At 36.0% G+C, this 23239-nt stretch overlaps 1 protein-coding gene across 2 annotated transcripts in view; it reads right to left on the bottom strand.

Moving 5' to 3' along the window:
* Positions 1-23239, bottom strand: part of USH2A (usherin) — a 794931-nt gene that overhangs the window by 88048 nt on the left and 683644 nt on the right. The window lies entirely within an intron of this gene.

Genomic DNA, 23239 nt, shown 5'->3' on the forward strand with positions numbered 1-23239 from the left:
TTCCTGCTTGGACAGCAGCGTTAACCATATTTTGCATAATTAAACTGGACCTAAGAATCCTAATGTTTTGGAAGAGCCCGGGGTGCTCTTTCTACATCTGGGTTGGATGGAAGTGTCTGTTTACAGATAGGAATTATGTCTGCAAGTGGACCAGTAATGTGTATATAGGTAAACACACACACACACACACACAGACACTTTCTGTTGTGTACCATACCCATTGGATGTGAATAATCACGAAGAAGTTTTTACTGGTTCAATAGGATATATACACTTAATGGTACGTGAGGTCAGCTTTGGTTTATTTGATGCTTAAATGTGACAGATAGTCTTCAATTGTCCTTTTCTTGGTGGGCACAGGAAGAGGAATATGAGATGAAGAAGAGGAAGTTATTTCTGAGAGTAGTACCCGAAAGCAACAGACAAAGTTATGCATATGGAAATTCTTTCTAATTTGAGGGCATCCAAATCTCATTTTGAATAAAATCTAAAACCAGGTGGCAAAATCCAACTGAACCACTTTCCAAAAAAACTGGTTAGACAAAACCAAAACACACCGTAGAAATAATTTTTGACACCATTTCCCCACATTCTTGGTTATAAGTTTTATAAGTTTCTATTAGTTAATGTTTCTTATTATGTGTTAAACACAAGCAGAGGAAATATAATTTCCTTTACTTATCAAAAACTTGTAAAGTCAATTTTCCTGTTTCAGTAAGGTCCTATTATGATATTACATGCTGAACTCTTGAAATCTTTTAATATTTAAACATTTGCTAAGCGACCAGACTCTGAAAAAAATTTTACAGAAATACTAATTTCTCTTTTTTAAAATATTAAAAGTTAGATCATAAATATTTAAAACTTATTTCTCCAACAACACTGGATTGGTCTTTTAGATAAATATAGCACAGAAATAGAATGACCATAATGAATATTAAAGCTGAATATGCTACAAGTCCCGATTACAAACATTCTTTTCTGATAAATGATTCCTTTTCTGTGGAAATAGGGCAAACATGGGCAAGATTAATAATGCAAAAAAGAACAATTCTTTGTTCAGAATATTCAGTAATAGATGCCAAAAAAGCATCAGATCCAAAGCAAATAGTAATCACCTCTAACAGATTATATATAAAAATAGGTAGGCTGCTGGGGGACATTTAGAGATAGCTTTTGTCATAAGAAACACGAAAAGCATGTGGGCTATAAAGCAAAAACATATGTATATTGTCAATAGCAGCACCTGCTCAATTACAGTTTATTTCAGAGCTGAGAATTCCATTCAGCCCCTAGATGGCAATACTATCAAGCACTTTCGATACCATGAGCGCTCAATGATTAACAACTGACATTCAGTCATCCAACACACTCCAGGCAACCATTTAAAAAATAACAAAACTGATTTCATTATAGATTCTTTTAATAAACATTTATAGCCAGATCCTTGAAAGCAGAAGTATTGAAAACGCTCTGGCTTCAAAACCTCCACCAACTAATGTGGAAATATGACCTGCAGGTCTCAAGTTGAAGTTCATGCATGCCTGACACAGAAATGTTTACATGTAGACTCCTACAAAAGGTGATTACAACAGTTGTTTTGCTTAATTTGGTCTATATATCTTCTTGAAAAATAGAAATAATCACATATCATAAATGTACAGGAAACGTGAAGGAGAATTTTTATATCATAAATTTATACGGAGACAAGTTCTCATATTATGTCAACTTGTCATTTCTGCAAAACTACAACACACACACACATGCTTTAAATAAACCTCAGTGACAGCCATACTTTTTGTCAATATTTAGTTAAGTCCATATAAAAAATAAAGAAAACTTCAAAATGGCAAGACAATCCCTAACCGATTTATTCTTTGACATTTTAGGAAATCCTTTATATTATTCTTCCCTGAATGGATTTCTAACCCGAGTTCACTATTTTAGAATCCACCTGTAAAATCTGGGCACAGTTCACTCTATGGATTGGGTTGAGTCTTGTTTGTTTACTCAGTTACTTGTGATTTTCCTTAAATTCAGAATATTTGCTTGAGCACTGTTGACCTTACATGATTTGGATTCCATTCCTTCCTTTGGGGATGGAGCATTCTGTCCCACTGACTGGAAGAAGTCCTCATTAAAAACTTTTCCTTCTTTTCGCTCTGCTGCTGCCCCTTTTCTTCCTTCCCTCTGGAGATTATCTTAATTCAATACTCTTACTTTTTTCTTTTCATTGTCATTGTTTTGTTTGTTATTTCCCTTTTCTGTCCTACTGATTCTTTTGAGATATATATATATATTTTTGTTATCCCTGACCTTTGGGCTACCTACTTATACCTTCTTCCCTTTTGTCTTTGTCCTGTCCATGTCTACAGCCACACAATATTCCTAATTTTTTTTTTAATTCTAAAAGTATATTAGCCACTTCTGTTAGGCAGCCGAAGAAAAGAATGACTCAACAAAGGAAAACAGGAATAATCCGTTCTCTGCAATCTAATACTTCCAATGAGAATTAAGCTTTTTGTCTTTAAACTGATATGCATAAGAGTCAGAGTCTGGATACAAATCAGTGAGTCCTTTTATGAGACATAAAGACAAGACTCTCTGGAACACTCTGCCAGTTGAGGTTCTGCTGGCAATTTGAACTACACTTTAACCTCTCAACTCTGCTCCTGGGGGCACGTGAAACTACTTGGAGTCTTTGGCAGTCAGACAATTTTACACCATCTCCTCTGATTATTTTTGATTACTTGAAGTGCCCCAAAGGTGGTCATGGGGTCAATAGGTTTATGTAGGTTGAAAATGATCAAAAATTACCATTGATCTGTAGCTGTCAATAAAAGGCTGTGTGGGGAGACTCCCTGCACAAATGTTTAAACTGCATAAAGCAACCTAACTTAGTCATCTTTGAGTCCATTGATCTGATGATCCAGCAGTTTCCAGAGCCTTCCCTCTGGTCTTTAAGGTGCATTTTCACTGAACCCATTTACCTTGGCCCTAAGGACTCTTTTTACCCTACTCCTGGTAATGAACTAAAACAGTGATGTCTCGGCACTGTTGTGTTCATCAACAGAGTCTTATGTGTGCTTATTGCATTTTGGAAGGGGTTAATCTTCCTGGTCACCATCAACTTCATTTCCAGACAATGGGGTTTCTTCTGGCTTCACCCCTTATCTTGGGCTCTGTATTTAAAAATGGGTGACTATTTGCTTATAAATCCTAACCTGGTTGTAGGATTCCTTTGCCTCCTTAATTCTCATGAATGCCAAGACCCAGAGAATACCTCATATTGAAAGTTTGCTTATTTTGCACAGAGAGCTTCAGGGAAATCTAGATTTAAATATATTAACTTTTGTTTTCTTCAGTTGAACCACTTGGATGCTGCTTCTCAGTTTTATCATAAGTTATAGTTTATCTTGTCATAATGATAAAATAAAGGAATGGTTATTGACAAGCTTCTGGTTTAGTTACAACTGAAACATGAGAAATAAGAAAAGTTCTCATTTAGCATCACCTGAAATTCATGGCTTTGAGCCAAGTACATCCAGTCAATTGGATGACTTTTATATATTTTAGTGCATAAAAAATCAACACAAAATATTTTTCTAGATTTCTGAAAGCCAGATAATTTGAGGCATTGTCAATCTATATTCCTTCCCATTCATAAAGTTAATTTTTGAGTTCTCCAAAAGTTCATCAACATATTTCTATCTAGTACTTATTTTGTAAAAATCCAATCAGTCTTAATACAGAAATGCCCTCTTTGTTACCCAGCCCCAAATATCAACCTTGAGTGCTTATCCATGGTTATCTAAGCATGGACTTCCAAGCCTGCAAAATGTTAACATAGTCAGAAAATTTCCACTGATTTCACATGTATACTGACTTTATGGGTGCCATCCCTGTCTACAGAGCTCCTGGCTGGTGGGACAAAGAAGACATTTTTTGATGGCACACACATACATGCAGAGTTGCTCCAGAATGAAAGATCGACTGACAGTACAAGAAAGGTAGAAGAAAATACCCTTTGGGTTCATGATCTATTGTCATGTGTGTGAACAGTGTGTCTATGTTAGGTGTCATTGCTAAGTGGCAAGACAGAGCTGCCAAAATGGTCAGGGGAAACATTTAGTATTGTTGGCCAGCAGCTCCATTCAATTCTTTAAATCCTTTTGAGCATCTGATATGTACAAGATTCGGTAAAGTTGGTGTGGGGATACGAGATGGAGAGCACAGGCTTTTGACGCTTAGGAGCTTATAATCTAATACAGCAGATCAACAGTATATACAGATGCACACAATTACAGAGTGTAGTAGATGCTATACTGAGTGCCAGGGAAATCAGGGAAATACTGAAGAGATAGATACTTATAATTGGGAAAGAAGGAGGTGAGGAGCTGGGGAAAACTTCGTTGACATCTGATATAGGACAGGAAAGATGTAGAGTTTGAGTAGATGAAAATGTATGAGGGATTGGAAGAAAGAACAGAAGGAAAAAATGCAGGATACATTTGGAAAAGAGCTAAGAGTTGAACGTAGCTGAAGGGTTGTGGATATAGGGCAATAGTGGGGATTAAGGAAGGGAAGAGACTGGTTGTAAGATTGGACAGGGCTGTGAATGTCACCCTAAATGTTCTGGACTACATTTGTTAGGAAACAATGAACAACAGAACTCTACCATGCAATTTGAAGGAATAATGGAAGAACGTTTAAATTTTGCCTGTCATGGTGTAGGTCATGGTTAGTGACTGATAAAATAATAAATCTGTTAAGATGAATTCATTCATTCATTTAATTATTATTCAGCCAATAAAGTATAGACTGCCATGTAAAAGGTAATAGGAGAGTATTTTCTTAGGAATAAGATTTTGCAGCAACATGGAGGGACCTAGAGATTATCATACTAAGTGAAGTACGCCAGACAGAGAAAGACAAATATCATACGGTATCACTTATATGTGGAATCTTAAAAAAAAGATACAAATGAACTTAAAACATAAATAAACTCACAGACATAGGAAACAAACTTATAGTTACCAAAGGGGAAAGGGAGGCAGGGAAGGATAAATTAGGAGTTTGGGATTAGCAGATACAAATTACTAAATATAAAATAGATGCACAACAAGGGTAAATTAGGAGTTTGGGATTAAAATATACACACTACTGTATATAAAATAGATAATCAGCAAGGACCTACTGTATAGCACAGGGAAATCTACTCAATATTTTTAAATAACCTATAAGGGAAAAGAATCTGAAAAGAATACATATATATATGTATAAGAATACATGTATATATATCTGAATCACTTTGCTGCATATCTTAAACTAACACAACATTATAAATCAGCTATACTTCAATTAAAAAAAGAGAGAAAACAGATATGCTATACATTGTAAATTTACAATTGGAACATTGTAAATAGTGTTGACATAAAAGTGCCCATGGCCACAGATATTATACATGAGTGACTACGGCAGTTGTACAAAGAGGTGGAAGCCATTATTCCTCAACTGTATATAATCAGGCCAAATGTGTGCCTGTTCAGCTCATAATCTTCAGAGACAAAATTTCTGCTCCTATAAATTAAAACATGATAACATTTAAAAAAAGGAATAAGATTTAAAAAAATGTTATTGAATATTTGCTCCATTTCAAAATTTGAAATTATTCTTTACACAGTGTTTGTGTTTTGATTGAAGTCAAGGTGGGGATTACAACAGCTGGCCTGAATTGAAGACAATTATACTGTCCTCTGTCCTGAATCACATGTACCTGGTTTTTGGTTTTTGCTGGTAGTGGGGACATGCTTGTGTGGAACCATCCATACCCTTATACTTTATACACATTAAACAGCTAGAAGGCAGCTGGAAAAGTGTAGGGATACTGTTGATGACAACAAAATAGAATGAAGCTAATTCAAAAGTTCAAACAAGTGTGAAAGCATTCCTAGCTATGGGTTCTAACTAATGTCAGAGGGCTCAATTGGAAAGATTTCAAGAAAGTATAAATGCATATCCTCCCGTTAAGTAATTGTGATATGTATTGTTATATAACTGATTAGTCAGGGGTCATTTGTTGTAACAATTGTAAATTTCAAATTTAAAACGTTCAGCTTAGAGTTTTCATGTGTTAGTGCTGTGTGTACTTTTGTGTCTTCCACAAATATCCACATTCAGAGAAGAAGAATGACATGTGAAAAACGGGGTATTTTTTTCTCTCACTGAAGTACATCATTCATTTTGTAATGCGGGGGTCAATGCAAAAAGAATATTCAACTCACAGAAGTTTTCTTTATAGATAAATGGGCTCTATCAATTTAATCTATCAATATAAAACAAAAGCTAGGGTTCTTGCAAAATGAATGATGAAGCCTCAGTTACCATAAAAACATTGGGGAGAAAAAAGAAAGGTTTTGAAATGGCTCATTTTTCAAAGGAGAAGAAGAAAAAAAATTAAATTTGTGATAATTAAATTTTAAAGTGGCAAATCAGTCACACTAAATATTAAAAAGCAGTCCTTCTGATCTATCAAAATTAAAAATGTGCATACTCTGTGACCCAGCAATTCCACTCTGGCAATCTATTTTATGGCAATACTAGTAAAACTGTACTAAACTGCATTGAACAGAATTTCATTCATTCCAGCCAGTCTTATGTTTATTCAATCCTTGATTAAACACATATTTATTGAAGGTTTCCTGTGTACTAGGCACCCTCCTAAGCTCTGAGGACACAGCAGAAAGCACAGGAGACAAGGACATACCCTCCTGAGTCTTACATTGTAAGGAGGAAAAATGTAAGGAGTCCTACATTTATACAGGGAAAATGGTGAGAGAGGGAGTGAGTGGGCGAGAGAGAGAGAGACAGAGACAGAGACAGAGAGAGAGAGAATTAGAAGCTGTGACAAATTATGAAGGAAATAATTAGAGTGATGAACTAGTGTTTTTTAGGTGGTGGGGAAGACTGAGTCTTGGTTTAAGAAAGGTGGGTGAAGATGCTTGAGGAAGTTCCATGTAGGCAAGACTACAGAAGAAACCATGTGAAAAACCAGGGGGGAACTTTTAGGCAGAAGGATGAGGTTGAGATTTTTGCTGGCAGAGAGAAGCTGGTGTGAGTGAGGCCTGTGAGTGAGAGGCAGGATGGCCCGAGGTATGGTCAAAGTGATGGGCAGGTGCCAGATGGTGGATATCTTTTAGGCCAAGGTAAGAGTTAGAGTCTGATGCTAATTTCAGTGGAAAATTATTGAAGGCCTTTAAGCAAGGGAGTGACACAATTTGATTTAGGTTTTAAAGAGATCATTCTTCCTTCAAAAACTAAAAATAGAGTTACCATATGATCCAGCAATCCCACTCCCGCACATTCATCTGGAGAAAACTCTAATTCAAAAAGCTACATGCACCCCAGTGTTCATAGCAGCACTATTTACAATAGGCAAGACACAGAAGCAACCTAAATGTCCATGGACAGATGAATGGATAAAGAAGATGTGGTATATATATATATATATATATGTATATATATATATATATATACACACACACACACACACACACACACACACACACACACACACACACACACACACACACAGTGGAATATTACTCAGCCATAAAAAAGAATGAAATAATGTCATTTGCAGCAACATGGATGGACCTAGAGATTATCATACTAAGTGAAGTAAGTCAGACAAAGACAAATATTATATGATATCACATATGTGGAATCTAAAAAATGGTACAACTGAACTTATTTACAGAACAGAAACAGACTCACAGACATAGAAAACAAACTTATGGTTACCAAAGGGGAAAGGTAGTGAGGAGGGATAGATTAGGAGTTTGGGATTAAAATATACACACTACTATATATAAAATTGATAATCAGCAAGGACGTACTGTATAGCGTGGGGAACTATATTCAATATCTTGTAATAACCTAAAATGGAAAAGAATCTGAAAAAGCACATATATCTATCTATCTATATATGTATATCTATATATATCTGAATCACTTTGCTGTACACCTGAAACTAACACATTGTAAATCAAGTGTACTTCAATAAAAATAAATTAAAAAAGATCATTATGGCTGCTGTGTGAAAAATATATGTAGGGGGTTGTATTAGTCTACTCAGGCTGCCATAACAAAAATACCAGACTGGCTTAAAAACAGAAATTTATATTCTTGCAGTCTGGAGGCTAGAACACCCAGATCACGGTGCCATCAGGGTTTCTGGTGAGGCCTCTCTAGACAGCTGCCTTCTCGCTGTGTCCTCACATGGCTTTGCTTTCTGTGCACACGGAGAGAGGGAGAGATCTCTTGTGTCTCTTCCTCTTCTTATAAGGACACCAGTCCTATCAGATTAGGGTCCCACTCTTACAACCTCATTTAACCTTAATTACTTCCCTATAGTCCTTATTTCTAAATAACGTCACATTGGGGGTTAGGGAATCAATATATGAATTTTGGGGGAACACAATTCAGTAGATAATGGGGGTCAAGAGGGAGTGGCTTTTGCAGAAGTCGAGGGAGGACTGATAGTGGCTTGGAGTGGTGTGATAATGACAGAGATGAAACTAACTGAGTGGACTTATACTTTGGAAGTAGAGCCAACAGAAATCTGATGGAGTGGGAGGAAGGGACAACCAGATGTGTAGAAGTAGAAACAGAATAGTAACATAAGTCTTCTGAGAAGTTTGGCTGTGAAGGAGAACAGGGAAATAGGTTGGTAGCTGGAGGAGCCTGTGGGATCACATTTAAAAAACAAGGGAGATGCTAGAGCATGTGTGTATACTGACGGGAATTCTCCAATAACGAGAGAGAGATTGATGATGTAGGAGAGGTATACTATTTTTTAGAAATCAGGACTTCCTTTTCACTTTGCATGTGGAAACTAGGTTAGCTAAAATTCTGTGTGTGGCAAAGTGATACGAGTATGCTTGGGTATCAGCCAATTAACTGGGAGTTGGCTGTAGCCTCCACAGCAAAACAATGTTTATACTAAGAGCTACCATCATTGTACGTCAAGCTCTTTTCAGAGATAAAATTTGGAACAGTAAAGTTTCATCAGAAATGAACAAGGCCTTTATCTCTTAGGAACAAGGTAATTAAAACATTTTTTTTAGAGTTTTCATTAAATCATTACTTTTGATAAATTGTGACTTCCATGTGAAGAGGATACAATGACAAGTTCCCTGCCCAATGGTGACAAAAGTTAATCAGTTTACCATTTTCTTGTGTATCCTTCCTAAGACAGGATCATTATTTTTGATCAAAGTTTTTGCTTTTACTGTGTCAGACCTGGTGTAAAAAGGACTTTACATGCATAATCTCATTTCATCTTTACAACAAAGCTCTGAGGGTGGTAATATTACAGATAAGGAAACTGAGGCTGAGATAAGTAACTTGCCCAGAGTCACAGTTCTAGAAAGTGGCAGGGTTATGCTTTTATTCCTGTACTATATTGAGTTCAAATGTTCTTGTCAACTGCATCAGTGGTCCTAATGTTTTGGTCTCAGGAGCCCTACTTCTTAAAAATGATAGAAGATCCCCAAAAGCTTTTGTTTCTGTGATTTATATCTACAAATATTTGCTATATAAAAAATTAAAATTGAGAAAATATTAAAGGAAAAGAACACAGAAGCACATATTCTATTAGCCAGCAGAGAAAAAGCATCATCACACATAATGTAGCCTCTGGAAAACTCCACTGTACACTTGTGAGGGGATGAGAGTGAAAAACACACATAATGTCTTTATATTATTATGAAAATATTTTTGACCTGGCAGATCCCTGAAAAAGTTTCTGGGACTCTAAGGGGTTCACGAACTATACTGTACCACTTAACTTCATTATACTTGGCTTTAACTGACAGTTCCAATTAAAGATTAATCAAAGATTTGTTTGAACTTTTATGCAACGAAGAAAGGAGTCTTATATTTCCAACTTTTGATAGACACACTCATAGTACTGGTGATTAAATATGAAATATCCATGTATACATAAGTCCTATTAGTAAAACTTTTAATTAAGGGTAAAGAGTCAAAAAATTATAACTGGACTCTACTCCAAAAGCCTAATTTTGTAGTTGAAACTAAAATCCAAATGGTCTAAATTACCTGTACAAGATTCTACAATTCATCAACACTAGATTTGCAATTGAACTTGAGATTCCCAACTCATATGTACACACTCTTTTCAATTAAAATTAAAATTATTTGTTTGAAACAAGTTGTCCCAAATTTCTTTGTCAAAAGCATTGCTCCATGTGAGAGAGAATGGGTTTGAATTTATTCATAGATGTACTTCCTTTATTAATGGATCTTCTACTGTATTATATCTGTCTGTTCACTTGTTTGTCTTCTCACTGCAAAGTGAACGAAACGTTTTACGTCAGGACTGTTTCCTAACCTTGCTTTACCCTGGTTTCTTCATATGTAAAAAAGAAATAGTAATAGTATCTATCTTTTTCAGTTTGTAAATTTTAGTGAGTTAACTCGTAGAATAGTTTCTGATATGCAGCAGGAATTTAATAAGTGCTAGGTTTTATTATTATCCTAAGCATCTAAGAGATGCTTCTATGCATAAGATATTCTGGAAGCTATGCATAAATAAAAGGTTGAGTCTAAAGCACTGAATAACTCACAAGGTATTTTTAGTGCATAGTACCCTGGCTTATATGGAGAATATATGGAGAATGATACTTTGAAAAATGGCATAGCATCTTATGAATGTAAGTACAGCTTTTAAGTTAAATTCATAAACACTACCTTTGTATATGTTTGCTGTGAAGACCTAGTAGGTACTGGATAAATATGCATTGCATAATTGAGTAAATTCTTCCTTGTTATTGACGTCAGCTATTTGGTCTTTAGAAATGTATTTACATATATATGTATATTCATATATGTGTGTGTATATATATATATATATATATATATATATAAATATATATATATATATATATATATAAACTGGATCATATAATAATGAGCATGATTTTTTGCTTTTACCTATAGGGCATGGAATATGATACAGTTTTTGTGCTCTTACATACCCTGACTTCGGGGGCTGAGCTGAAAAAGATAATGCCTTTCTCCAATGAAGAATAAATAATACTATTAGGTAGTATGGGACATTTACAAAGGGAGGTTGGTGCTAATAAACTCAAAATGATATTTTTCAGAGGGTCTTGGGTATTAGGATGGCAGATACTCATTTAGTCCTCATGGGCCAGGTTATCCTTGGAAACAGGAAAATGTGAACAATTTTATAATAGTAAATGTGAAAGTGTACATAAAGTGGACAATTCGAGAAAAATAGGAGAACTTAAACAAATGAACTCAAATATATTAATCAGTCTTAAAATAAAAATAAATAAAGCCCTAAATCAGCCCCTTACTTCAAAAAGGCCCAGGTCCAGAGAGTTTTACCAGTGAAGTTTTTTGTTATTGCTTTTAACTAAATCTGCAAGTAACAGATAATTGATATTGTGTATAGACAAAGGGTTCCAGAAAATAGGTAAACTGGGCCACATACCAAAGTCATGACATGTCATTAAGAAAATATCAAAATTGGACAAGAACATAACAAGAAAAATGTGTTTTTGTTGACCAAAATCACTTGAGATGAGATGAAAAAGTCATAATATCAGCAAATAGAGTCCAACAGTATATTTAAAAGAGATATCATGACTGTATAGGATTTAGCCCTTAGAAAAGTTGATTTCCATATGATCATCTTAATAGAATTAACAAAATTCAACACCCGTTCATGATAAAACCTCTTAGCCAGGTAAAAATGGAAGAAATTATCCTTAATCTGATTAAAAAACATTTACTAAAATCATACAGTAAATTATATTGGGTTGGCCAAAATGTTTGTTCGAGTTTTCCCATAACAGCTTACGAAAAAACCCTAACGAAATTTTTGGCCAACCCATATTTAATATTAAAGCCTTAGAAATCTTCCCATTAATATAACAATCAGGTAAGACAGAATTCCCTCCATTCATTATTGTACTGATAATCCTAGGCAATGTCACACCAAAAAAAAAAAAAAACCCAACGATTCTCTGACATAAATAATACCAAGGTTTTCTCAGGTCAGTTTCCCACGGTAATATAAATAAAAGCAAAAGTAAACAAACGGGACCTAATCAAACTTATAAGCTTTTGCACAACAAAGGAAAGCATAAACAAAATGAAAAGACAACCCACAGAATGGGAGAAAATATTTGCAAACGATGTGACCAGTAAGGGCTTAATTTCCAAAATATATAAACAGCTCACACAACTCAATAACAACAACCAAAAAAAACAACCCAATAGAAAAATGGGCAGAAGAACTAAACAAACATTTCTCCAAAGAAGGCATACAGATGGCCAATAGGCACATGAAAGAATGGTCATCATTGCTAATTATTAGAGAAGTGCAAATCAAAACGACAATGAGGTACTACCTCACACCAGTCAGAATGACCATCACTAAAAGATCTACAAATAACAAATGCTGGAGAGGGTGTGGAGAAAAGGGAACCCTCCTACACTGTTGATGGGAATATAAATTGGTGTAACCACTATGGAAAACAGTATGGAGGTTCCTTAAAAAATGAGTTGCCATATGCTCTAGCAATCACACTTCTGGGCATATATCTGGAGAATACTATAATTCGAAAAGATACATGTACCCCAGTGTTCATAGCAGCATTGTTTACAATAGCCAAGACACAGAAGCAACCTAAGTATCCATCGACAGATAAATTGATAAAGAAAATGTGGTATATATACACAATGGAATATTACTGAGCCATGAAAAAGAATGAAATAATGCCATTGCAGCAACATGGATAGACCTAGAGATTATCATACTAAGTGAAGTTAAGTCAGAAAGAGAAACACAAATATCATATAATATCACTTATATGTGGAATCTAAAATACGACACAAATGAACTTATCTACAAAATAGAAATAGACTCACAGACATAGAGAACAGACTTGTGGTTGCCAAGGGTGAGGGGGTTGGGGAGGGATGGACTGGGAGTTTGGGATTAGCAGGTGCAAACTATTATATATGGAATGGATAAACGACAAGGTCCTACTGCATAGCACAGGGAACTATATCTAATATCCTGTGATAAACCAATGGAAAAGAATATGAAAAAGAATGTGTATATATATATATATATATATATATATATATATGTATAACTGAATCACTTTGCTGTACAGCAGAAATTAACACAACATTGTGAATCAACTGTACTTCAGTAAAATAAATTTAAAAAATATTCGTCATGGAATAGACCTCATTTCTTTGAATCCTTGAATTTGAAGGAATCCAAGACACTGTTATTTTATGTATACCTAAGAAAGGAAAAAAATACTTCCAACGGAATGAAGATACAATGCTTTTTTATCACTTGGAATTTTTGTTTTATATTTGTGGAAAGACACCTTTAGACTTGCGTGGGTATAGGTTTTTCTTTTTTTAAAATTATTTATTAAGCTGCTGCTTCTGTGCCTTTCTGTTTATACAATAACTTTTCAGTTTAATGCCAAATCATGGTGTAATCTTTTTGAAGACATTTTCAGTGGCAATTAAACTCAATGTGTGTAGTACCGACAGCATACATAGCTCAACTGAAGTGACAGGAGCATGAACGGCGTTGATCAAGTTCGTGCAGGCACAGGAAACAACAAGTAGGTAACAACTGCCACCTATATTGATGGTAAGACTTAGATGCATGGGATTTCAGAGAGAGATGGAGAAATGTGAAAAAATGTTCACCATAAAAATCAATGAGCTTTATGTTCTCTCTTTTCTGAGCATCCTTCCTGAATAGAAAAGTGTACCCTATGGTAAAAAGCCAGTGCACAACATCTAGTCCGTTTATTTTAGCAAAGTGAACTGACTTGTTCTTGGCGACAACGATGGGACCAGAAAGCTGAAGCTGGTCTAGTTAAAGGGCAGCCAAAACATACTGCCACTCTGGTTACAATGGGACCAGTGATAAAACAAAAAGAAAACCAGACTGGGAACTCACAGACGATGTTGTGAGGATGGTAACAAGTGGAATACATTAGGACTTTAGCTGTGCACACAAAACAGTGCCGAAAGACACATCTGACCACTACATTCAGCGCAGCTGCTGCTTTCAAAGTTATTCTTAGCATATGTTCTGTGTACTTTTTCATCCTTTTCCTAAAGAGTTTCTCAAGGGTTAATAACACTGAGAGCTTGCTATACAGCAGGCATTTTCCAAGTGCATAATGTATATTACATTGTTTAATCCTTAAAACAACCTCATGAGATAGACACTGCTCTTATCCTCATTTTCAGATAAGGAAATGGATGTAAAGACAGTTGAAGCAAATTGTCCATGGTCATGTAATTATAAGGGACAGAACCAGGATTTGAGTGGAGGCCTTCTGACTATAGAGACTGGGCTTATAACCTTGAATGTACCCCCATTAGTCCCACCAGACTTTGGAAGGTGGAAGCCAGCCTATGCTACTCCTTGATATGGAGAGGGTCTCATTTCTTCCTTCCAGGGACCCAGGAAAGGCATCCTCTGCTCTCTGACCTGTTTATTGTTCTGCTTTATGGGATGTCAGACTGAATGATAATCTCAAGAGGAATCAAGGGGAATAGAAAAATTGCTTCCAAATAAACACAACGCCAATAGTTTGCCTGAAAGTCAGGAAAAGCAGATGTTATAAGACTAAAAATTGATAACACTTGAGGCTAAGAAAAGATATGGTAAAGGTAGACCATCTTCCATAATTCATTTGTGCCAGGCTCCAAAGGGGTTAACTGTTATCAACAATCAGAGCCCAGGTGTTTTCGGTAGACGTTGGCGGCACACTGAAGTAGTTGTGGTATGATTGTGTTGTTGTTTTGAAAACATTTTAATAGGATTTAAAATTTCCCCTTTTCTTTGGATTTTTCGGGTAATATTGGAATTAAATTAAAGTATTAAGTCAACCAGCTTAGTGCAAAGCAAATTATGTCAGGTTCAGCACTGAGGGCTTCGTTATGGAATATCTATTGACTCAAGCTTATTAACTTGTAAATCCTCTAGTTTTAGATTATGATCTATTGATTATCTGCTTTTATTTGCACTTTAAATGAATAAACAAAAAGAAGTGATCACGGTTTAGTCATTACACCTTAAGAGAAAATGTACGTAAGCTAAGCATACTTAATTAAAAGTAAAAACAACTTTTATTGGTTCTGAGAGCTAGAAGTTGTGGTTCTTATTTTCATTTAGGCAAATCAAAGATTGTTTTTAATTTTGCATAATCAATTTTATTAGACCCTTGGACAAAACAGAAAAAAAATTTTCTCACTGAGGATAGACAGTGTGCTGTGAGTTTGGTATTTTTAATGCATTATTAAAATTATTCTACAATCTATCATTTTGCTTGGCTTGTCTTAGCAAAAAGCCAAAAATGATGTCTTTAGTGCAGGAGGAAATTCTCTGAGAAGCCCTGTGACTAATGTCTGGGGAATGAGGTAAACTCTGAGAGTCGAGGCGCTTTCATAAAAAAGCAGTCAGTGTAGAAGACTGGAGTTCAAGTTACAGCTCTGTCACTCATACTAGAGGGACCTTTGGCAAATTACCTACTTTTTCTGAGTCTTGGTTTCTAACAGTTAATCTATTTCTCATGGACTTTTGTGAGGATTAAACCAGATGACCTTTCTGAAAGTGCCTGGTACATAGTGGCACTCAATAAAAGTGCTCTGAATCAGACCCTTGCTAATAGAAGCAGCTAAGGAAATGGAGGGGAGGGGGTACATGGATTTCAAGGGGCACTTGTTTATTTGTTTATTTATTTATAATTGAAGTATAGTTGATTTATTTATAAATTTGATTTTATGCTTTGTTTAAAAAAATCTCAGCAAAGAAAAATGCTGAGATTGGTTTATGGTCTGAGAGTCAAATCCACAGTCAAATACTGATTGAACAACTACTCCTTTCTAGCATGGTGCTAGGCACTAAAGGGAGTGGAAAACAAGTACAAAGCATGCAAGTCTTGGATTTCTGGAACTGCAAGCCATTAGGAGTGCAAGACTCACATTTGTGAAAACACTGTAAAAACACATGGAAACTAGCACTAAAGGTATACATGTAAGAAGTGTATCATGGGCTTAAATCAAGCAGTCACAAAAAACTCCACAGACAGGATGGGCTTTAAAAATCAATAGGTAGGAAGTGTACTAAGTATATTTGATAGAAGAGTAGCACAGTATCATTCAATGCAAGATTTAAGCAAATCAAAACAAATTAAAAATTCCTAGAATCTTGGAGTCAGAAGAGAATTTACAGTTAACCATTTGACCTTCATATATGATGCAGAAATCCCAGAAGACTGAGGGTAGAAAGGCAGGGAGGGGAGGCATCCTTTCAAATATAATAAGATTAAAGATCAATTTGCAAAAGTTTTATTTACTGTAACTGAGACTCTGGAATCTGCTAATTTGGAAGAGAAATGCTTCTATAATGGTTTCACTGAATTGAAGTTAGAAATTTGTTGCCTCGTCATTTGGATTACCTTCTGCCACTAGGCAAGGAGGCAAAAAAAAAAAAAAAAAAAAAAAAAGCAGTGGCTGGGGTGATTGATAGGATAAAACAGAAACCTCCCTCCCTTTTTTTGACCACCTCGCCAGGCTAATGGAAGATCACTGCAAGCTTATGGATGCAAGACCACCAAGAACTCAGATCCTTCAGAAATGAGTTTGGTTGATTGAGCTCATCAGCCGAATAACCCCAGTTCATTAGGGAGATGAGAAAGGGAAGTCATAAATATCACTACTGGCCTCATGACCTATTACAGAAGTAAAGTCTATGGACTGTACTGTTTTTGTTTTTTGTTGTGTCATGTATATAAATATGCATTCTCTTCTTTTAGCCCAATATTGTATATATGATATTTTGGGGTGGTTACACTTACCATTTATTTTTGGGGCTATAGATTATTAAAACGGGATTAGGAAAAAAACTAGAGAAAGATATGGAACATTGTTAAGAGTTCCTGGGCTTGAAGCCGGATATAGTAATTGGAAAGAACTTCTCTCTATTTTGCAACGAATGTGTCTTATTCTGGTTTACCTGGAAGATGAGGACATTTTGGAAGAGTGTATGGCAAGAAATGAAGGTTGTTAGATAGCCAGAGGAAGGACTGGCATTCAAGGAAGACTTCATTACCAGTATGTGAATGTTATGGACCCAAAGAGCAGATTTGGAAACTGGGAAAATGTCTACATTACACAACTCACCTGGTGGTTTAGCCTTAAGTCCCCAAGCAATGAAGCATTTACCTGTCAAAGGGATGTCAGTGGTTGAACCTGACCTTTCGGAATCCTAGGCTGAAGGTCAATGCACATACGATGGATCCTGGGAATTAAAGGAACACCCAGGGACCAAACCCAGACATCTGAAGCCCAGAATATGAATATGCGTCCCCATTCCTGAACTAAGATTCTTCTTCCAGTAAACTGCATGGTTTTCTCCTTCAAATCTCTGCTCTAATGTTACCTTCTTGTGAGACTTTCCCTGGACTCCTTACATTAAATACCACCCTCCCTATCCCAACAGGCCAACACTTTTCCCAGCCCCATGCTTGGCCAATATAATACTCCCCTGATAGGCCAGTGCAGAACCTCTGATCCCTCATCGATGATTTATTTTTTTCCATTGCCCTTATCATACCATATCAATATATATATACATACACACACACACACACACACACATATACATATATATATTTAACTTGCTTACTTATCCTGTTTATTGTCTTTCCCCACTAGAATAAAAGCCTCAAGAAGAAAGTGTATTCACTGCTGCATACCCAGGTGGCATATTGATTGGATAAGTGAATGAATAAATGAAGTTCTGGATCAGTCCCTGGAAAGGGAAGAATGGGTGTTTTACAATGTGGAGGAGCTGGAAATATTTATCTCATTTATTTGCTTTCAGCACATCATGCTATATTATAGTTTATGGTTCCATGCTAAGTGGGTTCACGAATTATATTATCTGGTTTTAACTATACTAAGTTTGGAAACATGGGCGACTTTCAAGATTCCTGAAAGAATGAAAAACCATGGTTCAGATATAATATTTAAATTCATAATTAATAAAGAACAAGTAAAAGTCCAGTTTGATATTTCTTACCTAGGAGACAAGCTCTTTACCAGCCATAGTATGAGATATAAGCACTGATAGTCCAATCATAGTTGAGCAGAGATTTACAAAAAAATTTGATATTGTCAAGGAGACCACATGGAAAATGGATTGACATCGAGTATTTAACAATGACTCTTTTAATAAGTGTATATTGTGTCTTGAAGTACTAGCTAATGATGGTATTTCCTGATTAAGCAAATATTCTAATATTCTGATGATTTTATCTATGTCTACTGTTTTTAAAATTTCTACTTCCAATGAAAAATCTGAAAGTAAAATTAAGAAAACACTCTCATTTATCAATGCAACAAAAAGAATAAAATATCTAGGAATAAACCTACCTGAGGAGACAAAAGACTTGTATGCAGAAAATTATAAGACACTGATGAAAGAAATTAAAGATGATACAAACAGATGGAGAGATATACCATGTTCTTGGATTGGAAGAATCAACACTGTGAAAATGACTATACTACCCAAAGCAATCTACAGATTGAATGCAATCCCTATCAAACTACCACTGGCATTTTTCACAGAACTAGAACAAAAAATTTCACAATTTGTATGGAAACACAAAAGACCCCGAATAGCCAAAGCAATCTTGAGAAAGAAAAACGGAGCTGGAGGAATCAGGCTCCCTGACTTCAGACTATACTACAAAGCTACAGTAATCAAGACAGTATGGCACTGGCACAAAAACAGAAACATAGATCAATGGAACAGGATAGAAAGCCCAGAGATAAACCCACGCACGTATGGTCACCTTATCTTTGATAAAGGAGGCAAGAATATACAGTGGAGAAAAGACAGCCTCTTCAATAACTGGTGCTGGGAAAATTGGACAGCTACATGTAAAAGAATGAAATTAGAACACTCCCTAACATCATACACAAAAATAAACTCAAAATGGATTAAAGACCTAAATGTAAGGCCAGACACTATCAAACTCTTAGAGGAAAACATAGGCAGAACACTCTATGACATAAATCACAGCAAGATCCTTTTTGACCCACCTCCTAGAGAAATGGAAATAAAAACAAAAATAAACAAATGGGACCTAATGAAACTTAAAAGCTTTTGCACAGCAAAGGAAACCATAAACAAAACGAAAAGACAACCCTCAGAATGGGGGAAAATATTTGCAAATGAAGCAACTGACAAAGGATTAATCTCCAAAATCTACAAGCAGCTCATGCAGCTCAATATCAGAAAAACAAAAAACCCAACCCAAAAATGGGCAGAAGACCTAAATAGACATTTCTCCAAAGAAGATATACAGATTGCCAACAAACACATGAAAGAATGCTCAACATCATTAATCATTAGAGAAATGCAAATCAAAAGTGCAATGAGATATCATCTCACACTGATCAGAATGGCCATCATCGAAAAATCTACAAACAATAAATGCTGGAGAGGGTGTGGAGAAAAGGGAACCCTCTTGCACTGTTGGTGGGAATGTAAATTGATACAGCCATTTTGGAGAACAGTATGGAGGTTTCTTAAAAAACTAAAAATAGAACTACCAGACGACCCAGCAATCCCACTACTGGAAATATACCCTGAGAAAACCATAATTCAAAGGTGTCATGTACCACAATGTTCATTGCAGCTCTATTTACAATAGCCAGGACATGGAAGCAACCTAAGTGTCCATCGACAGATGAATGGATAAAGAAGATGTGGCACATACATACAATGGAATATTACTCAGCCATAAAAAGAAACGAAATTGAGTTATTTGTAGTGAGGTGGATGGACCTAGAGTCTGTCATACATTGTGAAGTAAGTCAGAAAGAGAAAAACAAATACCGTATGCTAACACATATATATGGAATCTAAAAAACAAACAAGAAAAAGGTCATGAAGAACCTAGGGGCAAGAAGGGAATAAAGATGCAGACCTACTAGAGAATGGACTTGAGGATATGGGGAGGGGAAGGGTAAGCTGGGACAAAGTGAGAGAGTGGCATGGACATATATACACTACCAAATGTAAAATAGATAGCTAGTGGGAAGCAGCCGCATAGCACAGGGAGATCAGCTCGGTGCTTTGTGACCACCTAGAGGGGTGGGATAGTGAGGGTGGGAGGGAGGGAGATGCAAGAGGGAAGAGATATGTGGATATATGTATATGTATAACTGATTCACTTTGTTATAAAGCAGAAACTAACACACCATTGTAAAGCAATTATACTCCAATAAAGATGTTAAAAAATAAAATAAAATTATGAGAAAAAAACTTCTACTTTCATAGTGTAAATAATATTTGTTCACTAGTACATATTTTATAATTTATAAATAAGTAAACATACATATAATGGGGATGTGTACTCCCAAAATTGTTATTTATAAGAGTGCACATTCTAAAAAGTTTGGAGACAACTGGACTATATTAACATTCTGCCTTCAGAAAAGCTATTACTAAGAAGGAAAACAAAGCAATATCATTTTCTTCTCTGAAAAATCAAATGGAATCCAATCACTAGCTTATCATGAATAAAGTTCTAAAATAAGAACAAGGAACTCATTTAGGTCCCGGCCTTGTAATGGACAAAGTCCTACAATGCTTTTTGGAAGATAAATGCTTAAGGATGATTTGTAAAAAAAAATCTCATCCCCTTGACTAATTTCCCAGTGGGAAGTGCTGACTATTACTGATAAAAATGATACTGATGGTCATTGCCCAGATGGCACTTTGAAGAATATATTTGGAGACGAAAGCCCTGTAAAATGTGCATGTCACAAAATCATCCTAAACCTCTATTATGCACTTGGGCTATTTTAACCAGTTACACTGTTACATTTATTTTATTAGTTCTTTTGACTATTTCTCAGGTTGAATGATTTGATTTAAATTCTCTGTTAAGCTTAAAGTCTAGAGTGAAGAAGACCAGTGCAAATGTAAGTGGTTTCGGCAAGGTATAAAATATTTACACCGCCTCTCACTCCCGTGTTACTTACAAGATTGCAAGTAATCAGTTACACCGCAAAAGGTACTGGGCTGGGAGGGAAGCAGGGAGCTCCGGGTACACAGGGCACTCCCCATCCCAGGGAAGCGATGTTCAGTTATCATGGTGACTGTCATCTTAACAATTGTGCAAGTGCATCATTCACTGTGGGTGACTCGAAACAGATGAAGAGGAGCTGAAAAATGGAAGAATTTTCCTTGTCTCGTGTCTCTCTGATAACTAGGCAGACTACAGCGCATGAAAGATGACGCCTGCCCAATTCAAACCAGAGCACGTAGTCACCATCTGGGCATTTTAAAAGCAGGACACATGAAATGCTCAGATGTATCCCCCAACAGGGTGCAATAATACACCAGTAAAAAGAAAACTATGTGAACTATGGCCACTTTCACACTTGCACTCATTCTAGTACAAGAAGATGCAAGGGTTTTCCAAAAACCTTCCTAAGATGCTCAGGTGCATCTTAACTGCTCACCCGTTTGATGCACAGGCGGCTTCTTGTCTTAGCAGCGGCACGTGGCACATACACATAACCAGCAGAGGGCACTCTCCTCATGGAAAAAAAAGGGTCAGACCATTTTCCACGGAGTACCCAGAGGGAGGGCTCAAAAATGAAAATACTCAGTAGACCACACACCCTAAAATAGTCAGAGACAGTCACTGCTGAGACAAATACTGACTTCTAAAATGATATATTTGGCTTTCAAAGGTGTACCCAATTGAATCGTTTTTTCTAGATGCTGTCAGATGGAAACCTTTATCTTTCTGAACTATTAGAATTACTAAGTTATTTAAAAGTTAGGAAACAAAGAGCATTAATACTATCTTTTTGGATCTTTGAAGGTGAGGTCAGGATTTCTTATTTCTGGGAACCTCTACAAGCTTCTATAGATCCCAAGGCATACAATCTAGTAACACTGCATGGTACGTCACTACTGCATCAGTTAAAAGAAAACCCTCGAAACTTCACTCTCTTCTAGTTTATTCTTCTGATGTACCCTTTGAAATAAGAGAGAGAGAGAACATTATTTATAGGAATAAATGTCAGCTATGTAGAAGCGTTACTCTTTGGCCACAAAATGAAAATGCATAAGTTAATATGTTTAATACCTATATTTAAATGGAATTTTAATTATGTAGATAGATTGTTTTATAATCCCTGCTTAAGTTCATTCATATTTGCAAAAATGAGTATTCAAAGCATCAGGTAAACTCACAGGCTCATTTGCTGACTTGCAGCTTGATGAACAGAGAGTCTGCAAGATGGCATTGCTTATCGTAAAAAGAGGCACCAAAACATCCTAATGAAACTAATAATTGGGAAGAATTTAAGACTGTCTTTCTGCCTTAGGAAGGAAAGAAACTCTAAGGAAACACAAATGAGAGAATTAAAGAGAATACATTTTAGGAAGAAAATTTACCAAAGAGAATCTTTCCATTTAAATTTCCTTGTTTCCAGTTGAAACTCCAGATAAATTTAAGAGGAAAATTACTCCAGATTTTTTTCTGGAATTTCCCAAAGAATTTTTTTATTTTTTGGGGAGGAGGGGTCTCTCGTCATCTATCATCTTTTATTCTACTCCTTGCTAAGAATTCTTATCAGCCAATCTAACCATTCAATTTATCCTGCCTATTTTGTAATGAATAAATAGCACATACCGTTAATTGGTCACCTGGGGTTCAAAGAGCAGAAATAGAGTTGGTGTCTGAATGCTGTAATATGCTGACAGCAGACTGACCACACTCTATTTCACAAGATTTAAAATCAAGCTTCCTTGCCCCAGTCGCCCCTCCCTCGCCTCCCTCCATTTCTTGACCGTCTGTGAGGCTAATATAATTTTTTAAAGTGATTTATTTCTAACAGATGTGACCATCCAGCCGCAGGGACCTGGATGCACAATGCCCCTCACAACTTTAATTTCTGGATATAATAAGCATATATTCCACTAATAAATAATCATCACTCTGTTAAGAAAAGGATGCCAAGGCATGAGGTATGACGACCAGGTACTTCTGGGCAGAAAGGACAAATCGGTGGGCCCTCCTGAGGCCCTTACTATGCTCAACCT

The sequence above is a fragment of the Balaenoptera physalus genome (assembly GCF_965194825.1).
Source record: "Balaenoptera physalus genome assembly, chromosome: 1".
Taxonomy (NCBI): Eukaryota; Metazoa; Chordata; class Mammalia; order Artiodactyla; family Balaenopteridae; genus Balaenoptera; species Balaenoptera physalus.